The 26,851-nt window shown below is 45.6% G+C and overlaps 1 protein-coding gene across 1 annotated transcript in view; it reads right to left on the bottom strand.

Moving 5' to 3' along the window:
- Positions 1 to 26,600, bottom strand: part of PROC (protein C, inactivator of coagulation factors Va and VIIIa) — a 269,683-nt gene extending 243,083 nt beyond the window's left edge. Inside the window, exon 1 of the mRNA XM_078666037.1 lies at positions 26,465 to 26,600. The gene's annotated coding sequence lies outside the window, so the exon portion shown is untranslated. The remainder of the gene's footprint in view (positions 1 to 26,464) is intronic.
- Positions 26,601 to 26,851: the final 251 nt, after the last annotated feature.

The following is a 26,851-nucleotide window of genomic DNA, read 5'->3' as shown; positions in this document are numbered from 1 at the left end:
CTGACACTGTCCAGACGATCAAAGAAAAACGTTCGTTCCTCATATTCGATCCGTAGTCTGGCTGGAAACAACATGGCGTACTTAAGGTCCAAATCGCGCAGCCTTCGCTTCACTCCTCGAAACTCCATTCTCTGCCGCTGAACCAGTGGAGTAAAGTCGGGATAGAAGTTCACCGTGGTGTTTTCAAATTTCACAGGGCCGCTCTCCCGAGAAGCCCGAAGGATAGCGTCCCTATCCCGAAAGTGGAAGAGTTTGGCAATAATGGGTTTAGGGGGGGGGCACACGGTTTCAGCTTCCCGCCAGGGAATCGATAGGCCCGTTCAACAGCGAAGAATTTACTGAGGCCGGCGGGGGCGAGGTGATTCAGGACCAGGTCCTCCACCAAAAGGTCGGTGGCAGCACCCTCGGGATTTTCCGGAACACCTATAATGCGTACATTATTACGCCGGGCCCCATTTTCAAACTCCTGGAGCCGACGGGCCACCAAGTCCTGTGAAGAACGCAAGTTGCCGATCTCAGTCTGTACTTCCGTGACATCAGTAGTCAGGCTGGAGGTCTTCAGATCCAACGCCTTGACCCTTTCATTGGTCTTCGCCAGGTCCGCTCTAATCAGCGTGACATCGACACCCACCATATCGATCTTGGAGGCGAGGGCCTCGTACTGTTATCCCATGGAGGCCTTCATACTGGTGATGGCGCTCATGACGTCTTGAAGCGATACCTCCGTGGGGTCTTCAGGAGTACGGCCAGTACCACTGGGGGATCCCTTAGGATGGGTGTAGCGATCCATCACATTAGTTTGAGTTTGCCCCCCCACGGAGAGGCGTTTTTGTCTTGCGCTTCTCAGTGTCAGGTTTGGTGGCCATATTGGGAACAGTGCCCCGGAGGGGCCCTCGAGACCTGATGAAAATGGCCGATCTCAATGAGGCCAGAAAGTACACGAAATGGGGCCAAAGTAAAAATAATGCCAATAGAGCTGGAGGCCAGACACTCACGGAAGAAGGCACTCAGCAGTAGAGTGAAATCAAGCCGGATCCGGAGTAGAACAAACAGAATGCCAGTCAATCAGAGCCCGGAGTAGGAAAGCGAAACTGAAAGTTGAAGCGAGGCCGCCTGGGGAAAGACCCCTCTGGCCGTTGTTGTTCCATTACTCCTCGGCCTGAAGATCAGCAGAGCCCCCGGCACCGTCCCGGGGCAGGCCGTAAAAGTACGAGGTGTTGTAAAAGTGGCCCCCGACGTCCAATTTCAATTTTGAAAGGAATATTAAGGTCAGCCGAAGATCGCCTTCAAAAGCCCATCTTCAGAATCAGGATATAAACAGGATATTTGCGAAGGGCGGCGCGGGTCTCGGGAGCTCTGTGCTCACGCGACCATCATGGATGCCCGCGAAGCTCCTGCTCCCCAGACGATGAATTTGAATGTGTTTTCTCTATCGATGATGCTGTTCAAGATTTAAAAATTACACAAGATTAATGGATTTGCAAATTTGAACAAGATGACTGTTTGCATAATGTTAAGAAATTTTTAGTGCAAGGGTGGCCTATGGATAGAAGTTTGCCTGTAGAAGAGAGAAATTTCGCTCAGGTAGCTTCTGAGTTGTCATGCTCTAATAATATATTAATGCACCAAGATAAGTTCATACCTCCTAGAGGTATTAGAGATCACAATATTTCTTTAGCTCATGAGGGACATCCTGGTACCACTGCGACTGTGAACAAAATAAAACAAACTTATTGGTGCCAGGAATAGACAATCAAGTAAAAATTCATGTCAACCAATGTCCTCAATGTCTTTGTTCAGACAAACATTGGAAGTCATCCAAGGAGCCTCTTTGTCCAGTAGAATGGCCTACGAGAGCGTGGAAAAAAATAGGTGTAGACTTTTCTGGTCCATTCTCTGTTTTTGATTCAGAAAAAAAATACTTGATTGTGGCAATTGATTATTTCTCGAAATTGATTTATTTTCCTTTTGTGAAATCAGCTGATGCTACTTCTGTTGGTTTATTTTACAACGTTTATTTTATACGAAAGGTACACCTGATGAGCTAGTTACGGACAATGGCTCACATTTTGTTGCTCGTGAAGTAGACTTGTTTTTGAAAAAATGGACGTTAAGCACACATTGGTCCCTTTGTACAGCCCTTCCTCGAACTGTCTTGTGGAACAAGCTAACCGTTTGTTAAAGGATGCTGTACAAACAGCTGTAGCTAATGGTTTAAATATTCCTTCATTTTTGTTTCACAAAATTTGGAATTACAATTGTACACCGCATAGTACTACAGGTGTATCACCTTTTATTTTGTTGAGAGGTCGTACTCCAACTTCTAAACTTAATCCTACTTGGTTAATTGAGAATACCACCCACAACTCCGTTGATGTAAACAAAGTTAGAGATTTTGTTATAAAAAACAAGAGTGTTACAAAAAGAATTGATACAAACACATGCATGTCACAGATAAACAGGTATTTCCAGGTAATTGGGTCATCATCAGAAAGCCTGTGAAAGTAAATAAGGGTCAATCTAAATTTTCTTCACCCGTGCAAGTCATTAAAGTAGCACGTATGGCTGTACTTCTGCAGGACAGAGGTTAGAGGTTAGTGGAATAAAAATGCTCTTATCAAGATTACTGATAAACAAGCAGCCATAATTTGTGAGAATAAACATGATGCTAAGGGTTATGGTAGTTCAAATTCAGATTAGTTTGGTGTTGCTGACATAATTTTACCCAGCTCTCAAGACTTAAATTGTCATTCCAATTCTACAACTTCTTCATCTGGTGAAGGTGATTCAAGTGCTATTTCTGCTCCTATTGTACCTCATTCTTTTGCTTCCCATGGAGGGGAAGGAGATGGTAGAGGTATATTGAATGGTTGTACAAGAGTTAGAAATGCACCTCAACGTTTTCGTGATTATATAATGAATTAATGTAGTTATGTAGAGAGTTTTCTTTTTGTTTCTCATTTTTGTATATGGCATTGTTATCATATGTTGTTTTTTTTCTTTTCTGGAAAAGAGGGGGATGTGCAGTATGTGTACTTATTTGTCAATGGTTGGAATTGTATATACTTTTAAAGAATGTCATAATATGAGTGTTCGGTTGTGTCGTAGTAATTCCAGAATCTTAATTGTAAAAGGCACTGGAACTATTGAAGCATTTGAAGCTAGTCGTGGGTTTTCCTTCTCTGAAAATAAATATCTAATTCCTTCACATTCTGGTCTGAGTCTCCCTTTGGATTTAAAGAATATCAGGAAAGCTTACTACAGTGGCATAATACATGCTGCAGCCCAAGGGAGACCTCTGGTGTACCTATGCCCTGGGTACCTTAGTTTCATATACTTTGGACTTGGAAGGGTTCACCAGTTGCCAATTAGGGATGTACCAAAGTACTTACCGTTGACAAATTTAGTGAGCAAGCACAGTGACTGGGGTCCTGATTAGCAGGATCATAGTCAGATTAGTCTAATACACACTGACACCAGGCAAAAAGTGTGGGTAGCCATGCTAGAAGGATCCTATCTTCCTACACCACCACTTTCCTATCTCTTCACACTTTCTTGTTTCCTCTTTCTTCCCTTCAACATGTTTGTGCATCTTTTTTACTTATCTTATTTCATTCTTTTTCATGTTTTCTTCCCCCTTCCTTGCCTTCAGTATTCCTCCTTTCTGCCTTCCTGTATTCCTCTTCTCGCCTTTCCTTCGGTTTATTTATCTTTCTTTGACCTCACTTCATACTTCCACTTTTCCTTCCTCATTGCTGTCTTCGTTTTTCCTTCCCTTTCCTCCTTTGTATTAAGTATTTTTCTGACCTTCTTTCTTTTCCTTCTCCCATCATGCTTCCCTCATTTTCTCCACCCTCTCTATACCTTTCATTGCTTCTTATTTTCACACTTCCTTTCTTCAACTCTTTCTTTAATTCTTTTTTCCTTCCTTCATTCTTCCATTCCTTCCCCCCACCAGCTATTTCCCTCCCTTTGTAATACCTCCTTTCCTTCCCTTTCTGGTGCCTTCCTCCATAATGCCTCTTTTTACACCCCAGACCCACACACTTCAACTCTGTCATGCTATACTCTAACTTTGATAGTAGAGTGGGTTCACAAAGAACACTTTGAAGCATTAGCATGATCTGGACCTGTGAGCAGACTTGATGGCAATAGAGCATCTCTCTCTCTCTACTTCCACTGCAGCTCACAAAGCAGTGCCTTGGGAAGTGGCGGCTGGTGAAGCTTGAGAGTGGTGAGCAGGGATTGCAATGGGATTGAGCATGGGGTGGGAGAAGGCACTGAGTTTCACCTTAGGGTGGCACATCCTTTTTTGGGAAGCTAGTACATTGAAATAAGAGGAATAAATAGCAGATTGCAAATTTAGAGCAGTCCTTTATTTATTGATGACTCAATCGATTGGTGAAAGCTCTGCTGGCAAACACTTTGTGGCATTTGTTCTGCTAGCACTATATGCATTTTTAGTGTGCACATTTTAACGAAAAAGTAATATATAAAAAAATGCAGACAGCAACTAGTTTTGAAAGACAAATGAATATATTAAAAAGGATGCAGAAAGAAGCACTGGGAGCAGCCTGTGTCTGGAATGATAAATTTAGATTAGATCTTCATTAAACTTTACAAAGAGCTCTTACTAATGCCAGGACTACACAAAGAGAATTGATGTATACAGTGATACATAACAGTAAGCACCAACAGTTCAGCAGGTATTGTGGCACCAGGGATGTAAAAGGTCTACTGCGCTACAGTTATGGCTGATGGGGTGCGGAATTCCAATGGGTTGGTGGGTCTTCTCCAAGACTACATAGAGGCAGAGGTATCTTTTTCCTACAATATGTACACTTTCTGTTCAATGTCAAGCACTACAGAGTAGGTAATATGGGATTTGTTTTATCTGCTGCAGTACAGGGATCCTATCAACGGTATCTGTGAACCCCAATGTTTGGCGATCTACACTATGACTTAACATTATAGTACACGGCAATACACTGTATATTAATTGCGTCAAACGCTGTATGCCTTATATCACTTCCCTCTGACAGCGCAGTCATCCATGTACATGTCCATGGTAACTAGTCATAATATAGAATTTAAAATATCGAGTGGACAAAATATAGAGTTTTTAATATCGAGTGGACAGGATCTCGACTAGCAAAAATATAGTGGTTAAAAATATTGACATGCATGTAAGAAATATCGTTTTTTATAATATCGATTTTTTTTGTGTTCTGTGTGTTAGTATAAGTGTTACAAGTACGTATTATTTTTGTAATGTTTTTTTGAAGTTTTTTACAGTAATGACATTTATGTTACTTAATTTTTGCGTAATTTAATTCTGTAGCGGGTTGAGGGTTTATAGGGGAATAGGGTGGGAAGTAATTTAATTAAAATATATTTTTTAAGAATTATTTTGAATTCATTAATTATATGTTAATTACTTTTGGCGTAATTTAATTCTGTAGCGGGTTGTGGGTTTATAGGGGAATAGGGTGGGAAGTAATTTAATTGAAATTAATTAATTAATTACTTTATTAATTAATAACTTAGTATGCAATAATTTATATTGTTAATTAAGTCAATTAATTTATTATTAATTAATTATAAATTGAATATTAACAATTGATAATTGGTAATTATGTTAATTGTGTGGATGTTTTATCAATTAGTAATTAATTAGATATTAATTATTAATAATTAATTTGTAAATCTTTTGATTGTGTACTTTTTTTACAAGTGGGTTAAGGGTTGATAGGGGAGTAGGGTGGGAAGTAATTTAATTTTAAATGTAATTTCTATAATTTTTTTATAATATTTATCAAAAGTTATTTTACAGTGTTAATTGTGTGCATTAATTTAGATTTTATGGTTAATAATTTTATTGTTTATTGTAATTAGTAATCAATTAATTATGTTAATTTATTTATATTTTACAATATTGTAGGTGACATTTATAGGGGAAAATGGTGGGAGGTAAATTAGTTTTGAAAAAATAATTGTTAATTAATGTTAATTATATTGCAGGGGTGGGTATACTAAATTATTCCCCTACACTTTCCAACACTTACCCTACTGTTACACTTGGTGAAGTGAGAATATTATATTATTCCCACCTGCTATCCAACACTTTCCCTACTGTTGCATTCGCTGGAGTGGGAATAGTAATTTTTACCCTCCTGCTATCCCAAACTTTCCCTACTGTTCCACTCGCTGGAGTGGGAATAATAATTTTTACCCTACCGCTATCCAAAACTTTCCCTACTGTTCCACTAGCTGGAGTGGGAATATTAATTTTCACCCTCCCGCTATCCAACACTTTCTCTATGTTACACTTGGTGGAGTGGGAATAGTACATTATTCCCACCCGTTATCCAACACTTTCCTTATTGTTAGACTCACTGGAGAGGGAATAGTAATTTTTATTCTCCCGCTATCCAACACTTTCCCTACTGTTACCCACTGGAGTGGGAATAGTAATTTTTACCGTCCGGCTATCCAACACTTTCCCTACTGTTGCATTCACTGAAGTTGGAATAGTAATTTTTACCCACCCGCTATCCAACACTTTCCCTACTGTTGCACTCACTGAAGTGGGAATACTCATTTTTACCCACCCGCTATCCAACACTTTCCCTAATGTTGCACTCGCTGGAGTGGTAATAGTAATTTTTACCCACCCGCTATCCAACATTTTCCCTACTGTTCCACTCACTTGAGAGGGAATAGTAATTTGTATCCACCCACTATCCAACACTTTCCCTACTGTACCACTCACTGGAGTGGGAATAGTAATGTTTTCATTATGGTTATATTTAATGCAGTGTAAAATATAATTTTGAAAAAAAAATTATTTTAAAGTTTTAACTTATTATATACAATTTATTTTATATTTATGTTATAGGTTTCTTTATATATACGTGTAATTCTTTTTTAAATTATGTTTTTAACATTTTATAATTAAAAATATTAACTATTTTTAATATTAAAGTTTATATATATATATATAAATAAAAAGATTAAAAATGCATGTTTATTTTTTTACATTACATTTATTATTTAATATTTGTAATCTTTTAAAATTATTTTTAAGTATGTTTTACTTATTTATATTTATTATTTAATTAATTTTATATTACTTTTAAGACATTTAAAAAGGTGATATTTTAGCAAACTATATTATTAACAACGATATTTGGGATTCAATATGTTTGTACTTACCTGTTTGTAGATAGGAAGTCGATATTCTGTCACTCGATATTTTTACCTCGATATTCCTTTCCTCGATTTTTTTTTTTTTATTCGTTTATTCGCATAGTAGTAAAGGCATAGCATTGTATCGTTAACAGAAGTAAGTGGAAAGTGAGATGCCCCGCAATGCATAATAATATCAAATGGTACATGAATTTTCTCTTTTGTTGACTCTATAGTGAACCAAACAGAAAACCCCTTACTAACCCCCAACCCCGCGCCCTTTACAGTCCCACCCCATGCACTCACAATTCGTATAAGCATATATACATTGGTATGTGGCAACTCCCAATAGCAGCGCTTGTCTGGCATAGCGGTCCTTGCAATCAGCTAGAGGTGAAATCAAGAGATGAGTGGGATACCCCAACTCCATATGTTGTGGTGCACCGTGTACTGCCGCGGCAAGTGGGACAGTATTGTGAACAGGTTGTGATTCAAATTGCGGACAGCGAGGCGGTAGATCCGTCATCTCCCTCTGCCTCGAAGGCCCCTAGTATTGTGAACCAGTCCAGCGATATCAGAGTTTTCCTATGGCCCCTGCGCTCTTCGCGTTGTAGCGCCTCCCCTTCTGCTTTGCCCCACCGTATGACCTCTGACCTCCACACGTCAAGGTCGGGTGGCTTGGGCGATTTCCATCGCATGGTTATCGCGCGTTTCGCAAGCAGCAGAGCCATATCAGTGAAGCGTGTCGATACACTCCTTTTATGCGCTACGGGTCCTAGCCCTAGTAGTGTATGTACCAAAGTGTGTGGTAGTGGGGGCACACCCGCTCTGGTGAGCGTTTCATGTACAATGGTCCAATAGTAGGTCAGTGTCGGGCAGTCCCATAGCATGTGTAGTAGTGAGGCATCATCCGTTCTGCATCTAGGGCATGTGTCTGCAGCGTCGGGGAACATAGCGTGCACACGTCGTGGCGTGAGATACGCCCTGTGTAATATCATTAATTGGATGAATTTGAACTTCGGGTTCCTAGCCACTTTCTTGGGGTATTGTAGGATACGCTCCCATTCCTTATCATCGAGTGTTCGCCCGATGTCTCCCTCCCATTTCACCCTCAGGGGTAGCAGTGAAGTTGCCCTTCCCGTTCTGATGCCAGTAGTTAGCCATCTAGTTAGGTGTTTTCCCGGCCCCATGAGGTATTGCATCGCCAGCAATGGATTCGTGGGTGGTTCTACGCCATCCCGCGCCCAAGTTGTCATCACGTAGCGGCGCAAACCAGCATGTATGAGGAACGAACCTCCCGGTATATTATGTGTGGTCCTGAAGTCCTCAAATGGCATCATGTGCCCATCTACGAAGAGGTCTCCAATATGTGTTACCCCCGCGTCAAGCCACGATGTTAGTTTGTGTGTCGAGAGCATTCCCGATGGTAGTGGGATACCCAGTAGAGGAACCGTAGGGGCGTAGGTAGTCGTTGGAGTTGTGTACTTAACTGCCTTTCGCCAGTATTGCACTGCAAGTCGGAGAAGAGGGGGGGTGTCTCTAGGAAGCTCCGCCCTGGGCAGGAGCAAGACATGAATCTTCCCTTTGGAGCGATCCTCCTCCGTCATGTCGATCTCATGTAAGTTTCGGCCTGCCAGCCAATACGCCAGCCATTGCAGTTGACAGGCAAAATTATAGGCTCGGAAGTCCGGAACTCCTAGTCCTCCAGTCCCAGTGGTAAGCTGTAATTTGGCGAGTCCTATGCGTCTCCGCCCGATCCCCATATTAGCTCTGTCAAAAGTGTGTCTAGTGACCTGAAAGTTGACGCCGGGATCAGCAACGGTAGGTTAGTGAAGAAGTAAATGAGTCGGGGGAGCACCACCATCTTGGAGATCGCTACTCTACCCACCACCGACAGAGGCAGTGATAACCAAAATTGTATTTGTGATTTCAGCGCCCGTATCGCTCTGCCCAGGTTGCCGTCAATCATTTCCTGCGCACCTCTGTAGATTTGAATACCAAGGTAGCGGATAGTGGTCTCTGCCATTTGGAAAGTGTATGGCGGGAAAAGCAGTGACGCAGATGGGTCGGTAGCATCAAAGCGATATCCATGCGACTTGGATTCGCTTATTGTGAGGCCCGATAACAGTCGGAAGTCCTCGAAGATCGTGGGTATTGGATCTAGGTCACCCCGTAAGTCACGGAGGTACAGGATGATATCATCCGCATATGCGGACACCACGTGAGTCCTCCCGCCTCTACGAACGCCTCGGTGAGAGGCCTCCTTCCGGAGTCTACAGAGGAGCGGCTCGAGCGCCAGGATAAATAAGAGCGGAGAGAGCGGACAGCCCTGTCTGGTGCCCCTGAAGATGGCCAGAGGGTCAGAGATACATCTAGACGTACGCACCCGTGCCGTAGGCTGGGTGTATAGTATCCGGACCCACGCAACGTATTCCGGGGGTAGTCCGAATTTTGCGAATATCGCAAACATAAAATCCCACCTGAGGGAGTCGAAGGTTTGTTTCAGGTCCAGCGAGATACAACCCTCCGTGCCCGCATCGTCTAGGTCTCGTGGCATCAGTTGGGCCAGTCTACGAAGGTTCATAGCTGTACTCCTACCAGGCACAAACCCGCATTGGTCGGGGTGGATCAACTGGGGGATGTACTGCGCTAGTCTGGTGGCCAATATCTTGCTCAATATCTTGTAATCAGTGTTAAGTAGGGACAGGGGCCTGTAGTTAGCCAGCTGCATTCCGTCTCTGCCTGGCTTTAAGAGGGAAGTTATTAAGGCCTGTAGGGATGATTGTGGCAGGGAGGCAGTCCGTAGTGCCTCTTGGTAAATAATTAGTAGTCGTGGGGCGAGAAGGTCGATAAACGCCTCATAGAATTCCACGGGTAAGCCGTCTGTCCCCGGGGTTTTATTTCTCGGTAGGGTGCGTATTGCATGCTTAATCTCTGCTGTGGTGATGTTACGTTTCAGGTCGTCTCTCTGGCTATCAGTTAATTGGGGAAGAGCTAAGTCCCTCATGAACTTCTCTAGTGCCTCTTGTGATATGGGCTGGTGTTGGCTATATAAAGTAGTGTAGTAGTTCTTGAACGCTGTGTTCACTCCTAGTTGAGTCGAGGCCAGCGTGCCTTCTTGGTCTACAATTTCCAAAATAGGGAGATGTGTCGGGGAGTCCCGTATAATGCGAGCTAAAAGTGGGCCTGACCGGTCGGCCTGCGTGTGTTGTCTGGCAGTGTGTTCGCGATAGTCCAGTAATCGCAGGTCCTCCAGTAGTTCAGCATGTCTAATATGTGCTTCTTGCAGTGGTGTGAAGTGTAGGTTCGTGCCCGCTGCCTCGCGCTCTAACATGGCCAGTTTGTCTTCTATTCCTTTAAGTCCATCTATGACTTCCCTTTTCATGCCCACCCGGGTGGCCATAGCCTCCCCCCGATGAAGGTTTTAAACGCGTCCCACTCAATCCGTCTGGAGCTAGCAGTATCAGTATTCGTAGCAAAGTATGTCTCAATGGTGGTCGCCATTGATGATTTGAATACTGCATCTTCCAGCAGTTCCGTGGGTAACCTCCATGTCGGGATTGGTGTCTGTACTCTACCCCATTGTAGCATCAGTTCTACAGGGTTGTGGTCCGAAAGTGTCTTCCCCATGTGTTGTGCCGTAATAATCGCCTCCAATAAAGGGCGGGAGCAGAACACTCGGTCAATTCTGGTGTGCAATTGGTGTGGTGGGGAGAAGAAGGTATATTCTTTGTCAAGAGGGTGTTTACTGCGCCATGTATCCGCCAGATCCCACCCGCCTGCCCATTGCGTTAGTGCAGCCGCCTGTTTCCTGCTGTCGGTGGCGTGTAGTGGTGGGTGTGATCTATCCAATGTTACATCCAGCACAGCATTAAAATCCCCCCCAACAATCCAGTGATATCCCGCCCAATCCACTAACACACCATTGAGTCTAGTTAAAAAATCCGACTGTCCTGAATTTGGTGCATATATAGATCCAAGCACAACAGCGGCCCCATCCAGCATACCCCTCACAAATACATATCGCCCCTCCTTATCAATTCTCTGTTCCACAGGCTTAAAGGGCACAGAATTGCGAAGCCAAATAGCCGCCCCCCATGAGAATGCAGAGTAAGAGGTGGCAAAGAGTTGTCCCCTCCACTTCTTCAACAATTTTAAGTTTTCAGCAGTGTTCAAGTGCGTCTCCTGGAGGCAGGCTATCATGACTGCCCCTCACGTTCCAGGTGCACAAGTTGTAGACATTAAGTGGCCCCATGACTGATCGCAGATTGTGTCAAAGTTGGGCATATGGGTGAGCATGCCAAGTATACCCTATAGTAGTAGTGGAGTGCCAAGCAAACAAATAACCCCTGAACATTGAGGTCCCCAGATAAACAGACCCGGGGTCCAAACCACGGTACCCAACGTGGGTAACAGTCAAACACAACCATGTCCATATGATGGGGGGTGCAGTCTAAACGGTTCCAATCTGTGCTGGTCTGCGGTGATACAGCAAGCCCTGAGCACGTTACAACCCCTCCGGCCACCCACCCATATGTGGCCATTCATATCGTTCATGCAGTTCATACATTACCACCCAGGTAGTGTTCAAGGTGCTGGTATCAAAATTCTGCAGCCATTTGCGCTGTGATCTTGGGGAAAAGCTGCAGGCTGTCCGCCGATCCCGAGACCTCGGTGCGTGTGTCTGAAGTGCTGGCGATGTCTCTCGCCGTGCCTGCATCGTGAGCAGCCAGTGCTTCCTCCGTTAGCTGCACCACTGTTGTCTGTTCTGCCGAGCCGGTCGCTGTTTCCTGTCTAGTCGGAGGGTTCCGCGTTGGGGGGGCCTGACCAGTATCAGTGGTAGGGCGTTGTCTGTCCGGTCGATCACGGTGGCCGCCGCTCCTCCCCTTGGCGAATGGGTCTTGTGAGGTTGTCGGCGTGAGTGTCACTTCCATCCATTCTTCCGCTTCCTCTGGGGAGTCAAAAAAGTGTGATCTGTTGCCATGCAGGATCTTGAGGCGGGCGGGAAATAGGAGGGCATATTTCAATTCCCGTTCGCGCAACTTGCGTTTTACTCCCATAAAGGTGGACCGGGCTCGCTGTACCGCCGGGGTGAAGTCCGGGTATACAGACACAGTCTTGTCTTCGTATCTGAGAGGCGCTTTTTCTCGGGCAGCGCGTAGCACCGTGTCTCGGTCCTTGTAGTGGAGGAGGCGCGCTATCAATGGGCGCGGCGGTGCCCCTGGCTGTGGCGGTTTGGACGGTATCCTGTGCGCTCGCTCCACGCTGTACAGAGCTGTCAGATCCTCCGGGCCTACCAACTGCTTGAGCCAGTCTTCCACGAATTGAGTAGGATTCCTCCCCTCGCTGCGCTCCGGAATGCCCAAAATGCGGACGTTAGTGCGTCGGGCTCGTCCTTCCGCATCATCCACCTTGTCCCATAGTAGCCTGAGCTGTTTTTCCATGCCTTCCAGCTTCGCCGAGTGTTCCGTCTGTTGGGGTATTAGATCATTGAGCGCTATTTTCTGCTCTGACACCCTCTCCGCCAGCTTGTTGTGATCTGCTCGGAGCAGGGAGAGGCCCTTCGCCATGCTGTCCATACGCGACTCAAGCGCCTCCCTCGTGGCCCTTATTTCGTTCAGGATAAGGTCTAATTTAGCATCCTGCGTCCCTTTCCCCGTCGGTGGGATAACTTCCATGTTGGGAGGAGGCCAGTGGGTCTTGCGAGCCGGTGGATTGTATGTCCGACGATGCGCCCTGTTCTTGGGCTTTCCCCCTGTGCCTCCCCATAGATCTAGTGTGCAGGGCGACGCTACGCTGGGCACGCGCTCCAGATACAGCCCACTGCGCGTTGGTACACAATGTCTTAGGGCCGGGCTGTCTTCGCAGTAGATGGCTCGTTAGGAGACGAGGCACTAGTGGCGTGGTTGCTCGTGTGGAGGGGGGGATCGTTGGGTCTCTGACAACCGCAGTGTCTCTGATGAATGCTGAGTCGTTATGTGCAGCGTTGCCGTGTGGCAGTGGCCCAGGCTGAGGCGGTAGTAGTAGGCGACCTTCGTTTCGCTGCTTCAGGGGTCTTGAACGGGGTGGGGCCCCAGTAGTGGTGTGCAGTAGCCCCTGAGGGAGTGTTTCAGGGTGCGACGGTCTTGCCCATGCACCGCCACCCAGAGAAGCTCCGGGGTCCGTCTCCTCCAGTGAGTGCGCAGGGGCTCCCACTAGTGACTCCGCTTGTCTCCCGTGATGCGGATCAACAGTCGTGTCTCTGGGCCCCGTCCCGGTAGTCCCTCGCGTGCGTGGGTCGATTTTCTGTGTCGGCTTGAGGAGGTGAATCAAGATGGCGCCCTCCAGTGCGCCCGCGTATCCGGCCCACTCCGCGAAGCCGCCGTCCACCCTCAGGTCAGTGCAGCAGTGCGGCAGCGATCCGGCCACCCTAGCACCCCTCAGTGCCCGTCGGCCCTCGCGCAGCGTCCGCTCCCCTCATGCGTGCAGGCTGCTTCGTGCAGGGGCCGCGGGCGGCGCGGCGGTCTGGGTTCGCCACCGGCCTGTATCGGGCAGGGGACGTCCGAGGCGGTCCTCCAGATGAATCGCGTAGGGAGCCCCCAGGCAGTGGGAGTAAGGGCAGGGGGACAGGTGTGTGTTGGCGTCTCGCGGCCCCGTTACCTCCGCAGTCCTGCAGCGTTCCGCCGGCCTCGCGCAGTAGACAAAACCGAGATCGCGGCTTCACTCGGGGTCGCAGGACCAGACAAACATCGATTCTTAGCCAGGTCCCGGTCAGCGTCGGAGGGCGGCTGATTTCCGTTGCCGCTTCTCTGTCCTTTGTAATGGCTCCTGGGGTGGATTTCGGGTGGGTGGCGTTACTAGGGGGAAGGATAAATAGCTGGTGTTGTGGGCTACGGACGGAGCTCAGCAACTACACGTCCGCCATGGGTGGCTCGTAGCCAAGCCCCCCTTCCTTTCCTCGATATTCTGTCAGTGATCCCAGGTCCATGTCACTGTCTGTGCCGAGGAGCGCCATGAAGGTGGATTACATACCATCACCCACTGCCGCACAAAAAGTACATTGAAAGTCAATATTGTCTCTCCTATGTTACAGAGAATTGGCCACCATTGAATATATTATTATTATAATAAAGGGGTATGACTCCCAAAATGTTCTTAGGAGCCCGCCGCCAGCACTGCTAAATTCTCTAGGCTGCTGATTTCTAATACCACCAGTGCCCCCTGGTCTGGATCTCAGATCATGACTCTTTCTTGCTGCACCAACCTACACTTCTTTTCTTGAGTACCACGCGTACTAGGGTGATTTGTTGTACTCCGCATGAGACCCCTCGGCCTCCACGCTCCCTGGCAGTGGCAGGCACCTCAACCAGTGTTCTTTGGCTGTGTATACCCTTGCAGTTTCCCACTTGCTCTCGACAGTTCGACAGCCCTTAGCTCGGTCCCGTGTCATGTTCACCTTTACTTTGTACAAGTGACATGATGTACAGTACCACTGTACAATGCCACGTGTCCGCACTTACTTCCATTTTCCCAGATATTGTGTCAAGTGCTTAGAGAGTGTCATATGTGCCCCAAAAGTGGCATATGCCCATATAGTGCTAAATACTCCTGTGCTGTGCCTTGTATAGTTCTATGGGATCTCAAAAAGTGCCACATGCCCCCACACTATCTCATTACTGTCTGCCGTGCCCTGATCCAGTGTCACGAATGCATCCAGTGACACAAAATCCCCATGTAGTGCCATGCTCCATTGAGTGTTTCTACAAGCCCCTGTGCTCATTTTATACTACTTGCACCTGTAGGGAGTCCTGTATAGTATCTCATTCCCTATGGCGGCCCTTGTATTAGCTGCTGGTCCATGTTACTGCGACTAGTCCCAAAAAACAACATTTCTCAAATATGCTACGTATTCTTTTCTCCGCTCATTTTTTACGTCAATCCACGCCCGATGTAAGCAGCACTTCACTATAGGGCAAGAAGTAGAGCTTTATAGCCTCGAGGTTCTTAGAAAGTTGCTGTACATATGGCCGTTTTCACTTTCTGACGTTAGGAGTAGATGTTCTATTGCATAATACTCTCAATAAATCTCCCTTGAAACTTTGAAAATAATACATCACTTTCAGATCACGCATATTTTTTGTCACTGAAGCAAGTTCAAGTACACTTCTTAGATTAATTAAAATCATTACAATATAAATTAAATGCAGTGATGAATAAAATTCATTAAAATGTTAAAAGCTCGATTGTCATATAGGCCGCGGAGAATTCTCAGTGTTCGCTAAACAATGTCCCGGCTAAAAGATCGAGTCCTACTTTGTGCAAATGAGCAAGAGGCGGCTTACCATGTGTGACAGGTTTGGCGGTTAATTCCACCTGACGCACGGACGATTCATGTAGTCCAAAGTGCTTTGTGCAAAAGGAGAGACCTTTGCAAGTGATGACTGAGGTACAATAAGCCTGGATTCAAGTTCAGTGCTCCGATTAATGAGGGATGTACGTTACCCCTATCTCCAAAGGAGACCAGAAATCATGGCCGAATAAGCTGTGTAGGTTGGTAGGGTACTTTCTATAAGGCTTTGTCAACTCAATGAAGATATTTTACTGTTCAAGAGACTGATTAAGGGTCCTAGAGTTTAACATGCTATTATAGTATGATAGAGTGAACTCCAACCTGGTTCCACAAGGCCCTAAACCAGCAGCAGTGCAGATTTAAGCTGGACCTGCCAAGCCAGAAAGTGTGGATCACATCTTTTTTGGTTGGTCGCACAACCTACATGGAGCTTCTCCTTCTGCCCTTAGCCAGGGTGCTGCGTGGACGTTAATAGGTACGACACCAAGGCGATGATTTAAAAAGCCTTCCTTGGTCATACTAATGAATGCTTCTTCCAAGTATGGTTGTGGTTTTAGCAGTGAGCAGCTATTTAGTACTATCCATGTGTGGGAGCGGTTCTCAAGAGAAGCCTTGTCCTCTAGGAATGAAATATTAGTTTCGACATTTTACTGGTTGTCTTTTGAAACGACTCAAGAGTGGACATTGTGGACCATAGTTGAGCTAGTCCAAGCAGGTCAATGGAATATTTAAAATATTTTACAGCCGCTAAGTGGGGTTTATTAATCTCCAACCAGATGTTGTAACTCATGGTGTTCCTTTCAGCGGCCTAGAGCCTATAGCACATGATGGTGGAATGATGTGCTTCAAGCTATTTATTGTTTGGCTAAACCAAGTTCTAACCTGATCTGTGCGGCCAAAGTATAGCTGGATAGATGGAATATTTCCCTCTAGATTCTGATGACAGTGTTGTCCAGAGTAGTTGAGGCCATTCCTAGAGTAGATTTGCTTCCATTTGCCAGAGTTAGGACTATCTTCGCCCTTTCAATTTCTAAAATAGGGCTGTATGATAACCCAATCAGGTTCCTAAAAAGTACCCTGAGGCCTGATCGAGCCCTTTTCTTTTTATTTCCTTCCTATACAGCTTAAAGTTTCCTTTGTTGTCGAATGTCAGACCAAGATATTTGTGAATGGTGATTTCTTTGACCTTTGTGGAATCAAGGAACCAGATGATTTTGCCGCTTGTTCTTCTGGAACAGTTAATGATTTTGATTTTCATGGTATCCATTGTCAGGCCATTTCTTAGTGAGCAATTGTAGGTGGCATCAGAAGGCGCTGCATCCCCGTCTTGGTCCGGCTGATCAACACCAAGTCATTGGCATACAGCAAGTTTAAGAAAGGAATAGTGCCAAGCTTCGAGGCGTGAGAGTTCATCGAAGCCAAGGATGAGGAAAGGTCCACCAAGAAAAGATAAAAAAGCATTCAGGCCAGAACACACCACTGCTTGAGCCTCCAAAATGTTGGAATGGCCCTGGAAAGGTTAGTCCGGTTGCCCAGCTTCACTCTGACCCAGGTGTCTGTGTATAGGCTTACGATTGCTCTTCGAAGCACTTGCGGTGCATCCAATTTCTTTAACTTGCCCCAAAGCAGATTTTGTGTGACAGTCAAAAGCTGCTTTGTAATCTGTGTTGCATAGATACAGATTGGTTGGTTGCTTGGTTGATTATGAGACTTCAAGCAGAAAGGTCAGTGCCATGATGTTTGTTAGAGGCCCGTTTTTTTTTTTAACCCTATCTGATTGATCTGGATAATTGAGGTAGCTTCAGCCCAGTTGAGGAGCTGTTCCAGTAGAACATCTGCGTAGTACTTCGCCTTGTCATTGATAAGGGCTATCAATATGTCGTTTTTCAGTTTTGACTTTTTGTCACCCTTAAAGACTGGTGAAATGATGGACTCTATCCAGGAGGCTGGGATTGTGGCGCCTGACACAGCATGGGTGAATACAGGGGTCATGTACTCAGCCCATTTGACTGGGTTAGTTTTATAGATGGCCTGGGGATTCTATTCGGGCCAGGAGCGCCTGTGAATCTGCCTTAAGTTATCTGCTGTTTCACAGTGGAGTTGGAGGCTCTGGCCTAGCGTGGAACTCGATGAAGTCATTTTTGGAGGATAGATCCCAGCAAGTAGGGCTACCTCAATTTTCCTCGGCCCCTCGAAAGGTGACTACTGGAGTGCCCCAGGGCTCTACCCTGAGCCCCCTCCTTTTTATTAATCTATATCTTACCCCCTTGATCTATATTGCAGAGGACCGGGGAGAAAAGATCATCGCTTATGCGGATGATACCCAGCTCCTCTTTACTTGGAAGGATACTGATGTATCCCCAATCCAAGCCAGAGACTGTCTTAGATCAGTCTTTAAATGGCTAGCATCAGCTCAGCTGAAGTGCAATGAAGATAAGTCAGAGATTCTCCTATTTGGATTCTTTCCTCTGCAGTTCAGGGAAGCTCTCTGGCCGATTGACTACCCCTACCCAGTTCTACGGGTCAAGAACTTGGGGGTCTGGTTTAATGAGAACCTTTGGTTCTCTACGCAAATAAAGAAACTGGCAGGTCAGTGCTTTGGCACAATGAAATCTCTTAAGAAATTCCTGCCCATTACCCAGGACAGCTAAGGAGATGGTTACTCATGCCCTGATTCTCACTCGCCTTGATTATGTCAACGCACTTTACATGGGTCTGCCAGGATACCAGCTTAAGAAACACCAAGTAATACAAAATGTGACGGCAAGAGCTTTGCTTGGCATCCCAGGCAGGTCGAGCGTAAAACAACATTTGCATGATCTACATTGGCTACAAGTGGCTCAAAGAGTCAAATTTAAAGCCCTCACTTACGCCCATGCAGCCCTCCATGGATCTGGCCCGCTCTATCTGAGGAGACGTTTCAGTTTCTATTGTCCATGAAGATATCTTCGCTCAGCCTTGCAGTATTTGGCAGCGATCTCCCGCTTTCGTCTTGTTAGAGTCGGAGGCAGCTCCCTATCTTTCAAGGCGGCTGAAGCTTGGAACTTCCTTACATACGAGTTACGGAGCACTAAAGACCCCAGATTGTTCAGGAAGCGATTAAAAAGTCTGTTGTTCACTTAATTTGCAGTTACTCTCAGCTCTCTGCTCTTTTTTACTTGGCTTCTGCGCCGGGACACTCCTGAGTAGCTGTGCATGTTATACATTTTTAAACCATAACATAACATAACAGTGGTTTCATCTAGGGTACGCACCTCCTCTGAGACGATGGGCGTGAATGTGGTGGGTGATGCTCATCAACTGAGACTGCCCCAGGGCCACCCAATTTATCTGATACATTTGTAGTGTTGTTGAAGTGAGCGAGAAGGAAGGAAGGAGGATCAGGCATCTTCAGACAGATTTGATCCCTGGTGTGGTGGCGCTGTGTCTAGTGAGGTGTCAACAGGTCGACAGAATGCATTTGCGTTATGGAGCTTTGTGTCCCTGATGAACTTGGCCCATAAGCAATCTGAGATTTCCCTCTTTTTGCCCCAGACGGCCTGTTTTATCTCCTTTATCTCACGCCTTAGCTCAATTTGAATGATTCTCATTTTGAGGTAGCTTTGGTACTGCTATCAAGGCTCTATTGACCTCCCTTTTTAGTATTTTGATTTCTCTGCTCACGCACTTGTTGTGATTTTGTGCAGGGCGGCCTACTGATGTTGGAGCTATGTGGGGCTAGACTTTTGAGGCATGTTGTTGGGAGAAGGATTTTATGAATGTCTCCCAGATAATTCCTGTCGCTACGAGCCACCTTGAAAAGGTTTTCGGCTTCCGGTTCCATCCTCCTTAACTTGGACAGGTAGGTTGATGCCAGAAAGTCTGCATTTGGTGGGCTCTCGGTCACAGCAAGGGCGAGTTCCAGCCCCTGGGCGCAGGTGGTCACTCTCTGTTCTTTTCCCCATTTTGAAAGAGCATACTTGTTGTAGTTAGGGCAGGGAACCAAACAAATAATCAATCAGGGAGTTACTGCTGGTGAAATGAAAAAACATGCAGGCGGAAAATCACCTCAGTAATGGCTGTTCAGGGCCCGTAGACCCAGATGTTCAAGTTGGCCAAGCATTATAAGGCCCCTTTGGTCCCTCCTCCCAGGCTCTAGGTCTGCCTGTACTGGAATGTCCCATTGGCGCCCTTGTGCCTCGATCATCTCTCGTTGGTCAGGGGCCTAGTAAGTGAGTGTTAAATTCGCCAATGGCTATAATCAGGGAGTGCGAATCTGATGCCCCAAGTCTGAGGAGGCTATCACACAACTTCTTCAACATGTCTGCATGTTCTTTGCAGTTTGGTGGTGAATACAGGTTTACTAATATCACTGTGAGGCGTGTGCTAGTTGTTGGTCCTGTCCGCATTTTTAAATGTTATTTGGATATTGTCTGAGTCTGTTGTTTGCTCCTTTGTGCTAATCTTGAATGATGTAGATGGGTAAATTGCAAGGCCCCTTTGCTACCTCTAATTTGGATTTTTGTAGTCGCAGGAGTTACGTGATGTGAGAATCCTTGGATGGAGATTGGTTCTTGAGACCAGGTCTCCTGTAAGGCAACATTCGAAAACATTTGGAGATAGGAGATTAAGTCCTGATTTTCGCGTTTCCTTGCTGAGGCATGTATGTTCCAACAGCAGAGTTGGAGAACAGGTGTTACTGCTTCCGTGGCGCCTCCTTGGGCTGCCCGATGTCACTTTGCTGGTTGTGGCTTGTTTAGTGATCTTGTAATTCACTCTCACTCGCTTGTCGCTAACCCTCTCCAGTGCTGGCTCATGGAGTGGTATACGGGATCTGATTCACTCACTTTTCCCTTGCTGTGTGGGCTTGCCCCTAGGGCGTTTTCCAGCACTGAGAACGGTTTTAGTCGGATGCTTGCTTTCCCTGGCACAGTGCCTTCTTTCCTCCTAAGTGGGTGCGGGTAGCCTGGGTCTAGATATTTTTCCACATTTATGCCACAAGCTAGGAAGAGGTTGCTTTCACATTGTACCTTTTCCACCATGTTCGGTGTGCTCCAGGTGACCTTTGTTGAGTCTCTCTGTAACCTATTCAATGTTGGCGTAGGTTGTCCTGGCTAGATCTGGAATCTGCTTCAGCAGCGTTATGATGTAACCTCGACTGAGGATATTGTTGTTTCCTATTGAGCAGTAGGTGGGTGGAACAGGGTTGGACTGTAGTCTCTTGCTTCAGGGATCTCGCAGGGTGCGCTCTTAGACGGCTGCTGGAGATTAGTTGAGCCAGCGAGTCCTTTGCACCTTTGTGCCACCAATAGTTCCACTGATTTGGTTTGAATGGTTCTCTTCAGGACCAAGCTTTCATTGTTAAGGCTTCCAGGGTAAGTAAGTAAGTAAGTAAATCTTTATTTGATTTTCAAAGTACATAAAAAACCATAAAAGAGTTTCAACAAACACATCTTATCATATACAACCGCCAATTATTACTTTTACATGATAAAAGGATGATTTTCCCCTCGTTAAAATTAAATAATGCATTAAAATTGTAAAAAAGTTTAAACATATCAAGCATTTTTAGGATTATCTCAGTTTTCCTAATATGTACAACGGTGCTTTGTCAAAGATTTACTCTATGCTTAAAAATACATTTTAAAAGAGTCGCAATACATTTGCAAGCCATTTCTGATTCTACAAATTGCAAACGCAGCATAGTGGGACGACATCTACTGAGACCCATTTTTCTTAGCAATGGAATCAACCAAAGTTTACGGTGTGCAGAATAAAATTTACAAAACAGAAAGGTGTGCATGGTGGTTTGTTCTGATGTATCATCGCATGGACACGCTATTAAATGGTCATCCCAATTATTTTCCGTCGGGAATGCCACCAATCTATGGAAAATATTAATTCTGAATCTTGTCAATAAAAAACGCTCAAATTGTGACTGGACATATGTCAGGTACGGCTCAATCTCTAGGGTGGTCATAACCGCCATGGAATGTTGGACCGAGGGTTTCCTTGCATCAATACAAATCCGTAACTCTTCTACATGGCTCAATGCCCTTTTTTTAAAAATCTTTTCTGGATATTTCCCGAATTAATTCCGGAGCAGAGTAATATTTACCTAACCCTAGATCAGTGAGGAAATTCTTCACATACACGAGCCACTCGATTTTCCCAACATGATCCAGTGACATACAATCTGTAATTATGTGCTTAGAAAAAGAATTATTTGTCGTAGTCCAGATACGTCGCCACAACAGGAGCGGTTGTATTTTTGCCAAGTCTTCTATATGCGAAATACCTAGCTCCATATGACAGGCAAAAGTAGATACACGTTTGGGGACCGCCAAAAGAAATCTTAAAAAGGTATTCTCTGCAACCTGTAGGGGATTAGTGTTTTTGTGTCCCCACAGACCTGCCCCATAGAGTGCGATAGATTGACACTTTGCTCTATAAATATGGAGCAACTCTACTGGAGGCCTCTTTCCTAATTTCTGAGAGAATTTTTTGAGAGCAGCGATTGCTCGCAACAGCTGGTGCTTTCGAGCTTCTATGGCTGGTTTCCAATTCATCTTTTCATCCATCATAATACCAAGGTATGGATATTGGGCAGTCACTTCAATCCTTTCGCTATCAAGGAAGATGCCTTTTCCCCCTTTTTTCCTAGTTCCTGCCACCATAACGTATGTCTTTTTTGTGTTTATACGCAGGTCCAGGCTGCCCATAAACCTTGCATACCTATCTAGTGCCTTCTGCAGTTCGCGCGGAGTGCGTGCCAGAATCACGGCATCGTCCGCGTATAAAAGAGCGGGGACCGGTCGATTTCTTACTCGAGGAAGGTCCTGACCCCCCCCCCCCCCCCCCCCTCAACATCTCCTCCTCAAGCCCGTTTGTATAGAGGGAAAAAAGAAAGGGAGCCAGGACACAACCTTGCCTGACGCCACGCTCCACCGCGAACGAGTCAGATAGTTCGCCATTCACTCCAAAACGTACTCTAGCAGAAGCATTTGAATAGAGCTCTCTCAGAAAGGTTACGAGGGCCGGATCTATCCCCATCTTGGTAAGAACAGACCATAGTTTTGAGTGGGAAACACAGTCAAAAGCTGTGGAGAGGTCAACATAGACCATGTACAACCTACCCCGCTTTGCTGAGACGTATTTCCCCATCATTAACGCCAAATTCAGGGCTTGCTCCGTTGTCCCAAAGCCCTCTCGAAAACCGAACTGGATATCAGAAAGAATCTCACCGTCATCGGCCCACTCCTGTAGACGCTGGGGAACCACTCTGCCCAGGACTTTCCCCAGCGAATCCAGGAGCAAAATTGGGCGATAACAGGAGACGTCCTGTCTTTCACCTTTCTTAAAAATAGGGACCATAGTAGATTGGGTCCAAGATTTAGGCAACCCACACTTCATAGCAGAATCGAATACCCTTTTTAAAATTGGGGCCCACAAATCTGATTTGTATTTTTAAAAATCCACTGGTACCCCATCTGGGCCAGGGGCTTTCCCACTTTTACTTGCCTTTACTGCATTTATAACCTCAGTTAATGCAAAAACTAATGGGATTGGGAGGGGATTTAACTGTTGGATATTACTATCATTCCCCCATGCAAGATCTACTTCTGGGCTTTTCCCAAAGATTTTTGAAAAATGATTTACCCATGCTGGTCCCTCGATAGCCACCTCTACTGATGGTTGATTTTTGTTGTCTACTAGGAACGGGGCTCTCACCACCTTCCAAAATGCCTCACTGTTTTTATTCAAGGAACTTTCATGTAGTTGGATCCATAAGGCTTGTTTTAATTCTGATTTTCTTTCCTTGCGGGCTAAGCTATAGGACCTTCTTAGTGTCTTTATTTCCTCCTGGTTTCTGACTGTATTAGATAGTGCTCTTTTTAAACTTTTATAGGCCAGTGTACATTTATGGTTGAACCACCCTTTTTTTGTGTCCCTATTCCCTTTCTTCCTTACAGTTAGTGTTTTGTGCACGTTTTCCAAAATTAATCCAAAGTTTTGCAGAACCTCCTCTTCCCCTATGTCAGTGTCTAAGCATTTCAATATGGCCGGGTATACAGCACATACCACCTTGGCTGTTAACTCGGCTGGATCTATCTTTCCCCACCCTAAAGCATAACCATTCATTTTAGATAGGTGTAGGTTATTATGGGCGAGAGCGCTCATTATGAGCCGGGGTGAGAGCTGCCCCTGTTCCACAAGTAGATTCACACCCAGAGCCGCATGATCGCTTAGAGCATTTACTAACACTCTAAACCCCTTGAGTTTGTTTACCAATGTAGTAGTGGCTAGGATGTAATCTATAGTCGACTCACACCCTCTCCCCAGATAAGTTGGATCCAGTCGTCCAAAAGGGGATTTTACCTCATTTATTACCACTAGACCTAGTTTGGATAAAGTTTCATTTAGAGACTCTCCTACCATAGAGTGATTAAAGTGGACAATTTGCTCATCATGTTTATCCACCAGCCCACAAATGTTAGTACTGATTCTAGAGCAGGGGTGCTGGTTAAAATCCCCCCCCAAATAATACTTGGTGAATCCGTACGTTCCATTTGATTTATTAGTTTACCGAGTTTCTGGCGGAGTGCACCAAGTATTTTCACCACCTCACTATCCATTAGATTGTCATAGAAATTTACCAGGAGAACAGTCTCCTTCTTCCCAAATGAAAGGCTTAGTAGTTGGTAATTTAATTCTATTTGGAGGACCGTGACTTTCAGCCCCGGTATGGTATTTGCTATAAAACGGTCAGGCCGCCCTTTGCCCTGCCATGAGTAACTGCTTTTGCTGGGGAAAAATAGGTTTTTGTAACCCATCAAATGCAGTTCTGAGGTAGCCCAGGTCTCCTGTAAGCAGATAACCTCATAATCGTGGACATAATTTAGGGCACTACCATCCTCAATCTTTGCGTGAAGTCCCGCTATATTCCAGAACAAGAGTGGTACCATTTCACCTTTCTGTACAAGAGGTACCTCGCTTGGTCTAGCCTCCTCCAGGGGGGAACTCTCTACTATCAGTTGCCCCTCCTCCCTTGGGAGACCTATTATACTGCATGGTGTGTACCCTAGGTTAAGAGTTTCTCCCCCTTCTAAGGGCACCAGGTTGTAATTTACCAGGTGGTTGTCACATGCTACCATTTCATCATTTGACTCACCCTCCACAATGACAGCACCCTGTGTATCAATGATTGCTGACGGGGTAAGTTTTAATGGAAGGCCCACGTCCCCAATAGTGGTCGGAGTGAGTCAGTCCACTTCGTCTAATCCGTACAGAATAGAAAAATGGTTAAAAGTTGGCAGATTAAATCCCTGTTGTACTGGAAAACTATTATTTTGAAACCCCCTGTGTGACGATGGCCAACGTGAATGATTATATGGATTTTGGTAAGAAGATTGGTGCCCCACTTCTTTCCATTTGAAGGGGTTCCTTCTTGCAGAATTCACTTTTGGGTAGGATGTTGGGTCTCGTGGGTAAAAGTAACTAACATAGTGCGTGGAGATGGAATCCCCCCCTCTTGCCTCATGCCAATCTCCAATGCATCTCACAGTTCTGGGGTCCTTAAAATGTACAATTACTACGTCCCCCTTCCTATCTTTTGGTCGTGGTCCCACCCAAATTGCATGCCTCACAGTTAGGATTTCTCCATTTACATAGGGAGGGAGTGGTCTATTTTGTTCTAACCAATAGATTGTTTTATTTTTTAGGGCATAATGGTCTTCCCTCGCTCCATCTGCCAACTCAGGTACTCCTGTCATAATGATGGTAAAGGGGGCAGATTCAGGTGGTAAATCTACTCTTCTGATCGTAGATCTAGGAGACCGCTGTGGAGGCTGTTTCCCATTCTCATTCTCTATCCTATTTTTAATAGATGAGGTGTCATTCTCAGATTCCCTTTTCTCTCCATCCCTTTTCTCTTCAACAAGTGCATTCTCCCTTTGTTTCGCAAGGCCCTTTACTGGTTGGGTGGACTGTCCTTTAGTGGGCACTGTTTTAGAAGATTTACCCACCGCTTTTTTCCCAATTATCGTGCCAGTTTTCACATTTAAAGTGCTAGTTGATGGTTGTTCTGTGATCAGGGTACGAGTCACAGCGGGATTTCCAGTGTCAGTTTTAGCCTGCGCTATTACTATTTCGGTCAGAGCGACTGTATTTCCTTCTATTTGTTCACATAGTCTATTTAACTTTGCACTAATCATCCTCGTTCTCTCCAATAGAGGGAGTAGGAGAGACTTCACCATAACCTCTAATTTAGATAGAAGTTGCCCCTCTGAATTAGAACCAAGGGGCATCTCAGGGGGATTACTAAGAGGATCTGAGTTATTAATCTCTGGTGGGTGTGAAAGTGCTAAGGCTATTGGAATAGGGTTGTTTAATCGCTTAGCCTGACATTTCATTTGGGGTGAGCCTCTTCTCTTCCTTTTCTTTCCTCTAGTGTCTGATTGACCACACTGACCTGTCGTTGGGGAGGAGGCTGTAGATAACTTAGGAGAACTTGATAGACCCGTGGTGTCCGTCCCTGACGAAAAATTCTGGAGGGAAACGTCACCATTGAGGCAAATCAAGTCATCGTCCTCGTCCCCTATGACCGTCGGCGGAAACCCACCTCCTACTAAGTTTACCGTAGCCGGGGAAGGTGCTTGCCCTATTTGTCCTAGGGAGGAGCGCTTTCCCGTTAATAAATCCAGGGAAAGACGCTTCTCTGTATCAATGATTTCTTTCTCTAAAACAGTGGAGATTCGTTAAAAAAATTGGTCAATCGTGCCAGTAGCTACCCCATTTGAGGTTTTAACAGTGATATTATTACTTTTCCCCGTATGGGAGGCCATAGTTAAAATTTAAAAAGGAATACAGAAAATGTAAGCGAATCTGAGATCACAGTAATATGTGCAGAATACAGACTTTATACAGCATTTAATCGACTCGCAGAACAGTAAGGGGCAAGGGTCTTACCAAAAAGGAAATATAAGCAAATGTTCGGGGGGGTGGCCCGTCCCGGCCTTAATCGTCCTTGGATGGCCTCAGACGGCCCGCCCTTTGCCCGGGCTTCGCCTCGCGCTTTGTCTCGCACCCGTCCCGCGTTTGCGGTAAGGGGAGGAGTTAAATTGGGAGGGGGCGAGGCGGGAAGAGGCTCCAGCTGCGGCGAGTGCTAGGCCGCTCTGGATGCTGGGCCTCGCAGTCCCGGCCCCGTCCTCACTCTCCGGCAGGTCCAGGTAATTGTTCTAAAGTTAAATTAAAGTGCCCCAGTTCAGCGCGATGATGAAAGGTTCCTCCCTTCTGCGGCGATGTAAGATCCAGGGAAGGGAAAGTTAAGTTTGAGCAGCAGAATCACCACAGCTT

The sequence above is a fragment of the Lissotriton helveticus genome, chromosome 11 (assembly GCF_964261635.1).
Source record: "Lissotriton helveticus chromosome 11, aLisHel1.1, whole genome shotgun sequence".
NCBI classification, from domain to species: Eukaryota; Metazoa; Chordata; class Amphibia; order Caudata; family Salamandridae; genus Lissotriton; species Lissotriton helveticus.
This window is presented reverse-complemented; position numbering and strand designations above follow the sequence as displayed.